General features: G+C 37.0%; 1 protein-coding gene across 2 annotated transcripts in view; it reads left to right on the top strand.

The window, feature by feature from the left end:
• Positions 1-2,283, top strand: part of LOC107264883 — an 88,985-nt gene that overhangs the window by 1,147 nt on the left and 85,555 nt on the right. The window lies entirely within an intron of this gene.

Here is a 2,283-nt window from a genome sequence, read left to right as displayed (position 1 = left end):
GGGGGGGGGGGTAGAGATAATAATATAAAAAGAGATATCACAAAGTTCGTTCAGTCAAGATTCCCGTGTATAAACTCTCTTGACTTGACGTTTGATTAATAGTCGTGTGTGAAAGTAATTTTCTCGCCAAGCCTCTTGGAAAACTTTGAAAATTTAAGCTCGTTATAGTCACGTTTGAAGGATATTACCATTTTCAGGGAAGCAACCCTCTGCATCCTTCTTCACAGGGCGATACCTATAGATAACTATCCCCTGATACCTACCAACCCTTGCAGTCCTCTCTTGGCCATAGGCGTTATTCATTAAAAGTTGACCTGATAATTTCGTTCGTTGGAAAGTGCATCCGCAGCCTCCAACTAGCCCTGAGCTATGGATCCGATTAAAAATTGATATTGAAAAAAAAAAAATGCTTTGCTGTAGCAGAGAGATTGCAATTTTTTTCAATTCACGTGATCCAAGGGGTGTATTAGAAAAATGGATTTTGTTAGTCGCGAGGTGTTTTGAATTTGAATTTTTCGTTAAATATTAAAAAAATTTTTTTTCTTTCTTTTTCTCGAAGATATTGAAATTAAAGCTGGGAGGGGCATTATGCGGAAGTGCATATTAGTTATGGATGCAGTTGCGCATGTGCAAGCTCACACGTTCCCGCGTGGCTCGTGAAACGCGTGCGTGTTGGTATAGACGCGTTTTTATCGTGGTCGAACCAAAGTAGTTAACCTACAAAAGTAAGACGGTCGGACATTATCCGGCCTTCGGTGAAACAATAAAATTGTTTCGGCCGAGAAGGATGGAACAAAGGAATTGAGGGGCTGCCATTTTTTTTTTAACGAGATAAACGAGGAGTTTGTCTTATTGGTTTAAGTAGAGTTGCGAGATAAAAAAGGTAGTTTTATGGATTTATTAATTTTTTTTTTCGGAATGCCAGTTTGGTTTCTCATGGGTAACAGTGGGTTTCTTGTGCAGCATCCCTTGATATTATCTTGGACAAATACAGCTGGAGTATCTAGAACCTTTTGTGTTTTCCAAGAGCCACTGCGTCATTTTAAAAAGATTCTGGACCAGAAGGGATGCTGTTGCGAACCACGTTGTTCCTGGTGACCTTGTTTTTTCTGCTTTTTTTCTTTTCCCTTTTTTTTTGCACTTTCAACCCCTTGGTCAACGTAAAATGTAAGGCTGGTTTAACGGTTATCGATAAACTGGCCATTGGGTTTGAAACGCGGAGAGCACGCGCGTATTTTTCCCGCAAAATCTATAACAAATAAAGAGCTACCCTGGAAAATTAACCCCCGTGAAAAAGTTGGCGACAGTTAATTTTTCTTGTTAAGGGTAAGATAATTTTTTGTGATCAATATTTTTGTTGATCGTAATACAAGGGTTGTACTGTAGTATATGAACTGCCAGAATGCGTTGGTTTTTTTTTGGGGAGGAAATTTGAGTTTCTACGTTAAACGTCGTAGGTATGGATTACGTATTATTTTAGATATTTAAATTTGAATACAAATTTTGATATATTTCATTTTCGTTCTGCGCCTATTAAAAAACTTTTGCTTCCTTGTCTCTACTTTGTATGTTACGTCACAGTAAAATTTCATTAAAAAGGTAAACTCGTTCGATTTGGGTATCGGTTTCGTTTCGCTGTTCAATTCTATGCAAAATAAATGAAGCAATTTGCATCCCCTAACCAAGAGTCTCGGTTAACCGAGTAGCAATTCGATTAAACAGTTTTAATTATGCAGAAGGATTGGTTCGCGTTTCCTATAAAAAAAAGTTGTAATCGACTTGAAATTTGAGTCTTTCAGTAGCATTTATTTTATTGTGCAAACAAAACCTCTAAGAGAAGCACATCCAGGATACAACAAGAGCGCAATAAGAAAATGAGAAAATACGCGAAAAATGCTGAAAAAAGTGTTACAGAATTTTAGAAAATTTTTCCTGTAAATTTTTTTGACTTTTGAAAAAATGATTGTGTCCAATACGTAAATTATATTGTTAATTTGACCAAAAAAATGCAATTATTATTCTAAAAACATTCTAACTCCATTCCCACTGCAAAACTCATCTCGTAACAATAACAAAGGGATCCTACATGCACAATTGGTAATTCAGACACGTAACAAACTTCAACCTCTATACGGGAAAATTATGCGACGCAAAGTTTCGGTTGGGCTAGGATCAATTTTGAAAATCGCTACGAAATATCCTAGAATACTAGAAACAAGAGTATATGAAAGCGATGCAAGGTTTCAAACGTATAACGCATTATTAAGCACCCCCCCCCCCCCC

This window comes from Cephus cinctus, unplaced genomic scaffold (genome assembly GCF_000341935.2).
Source record: "Cephus cinctus unplaced genomic scaffold, Ccin1 Ccin1_scaffold0201, whole genome shotgun sequence".
Lineage (NCBI taxonomy): Eukaryota > Metazoa > Arthropoda > Insecta > Hymenoptera > Cephidae > Cephus > Cephus cinctus.
Note: the sequence above shows the minus strand (reverse complement) of the source record. Positions and strands in the feature narration are given on the sequence as shown.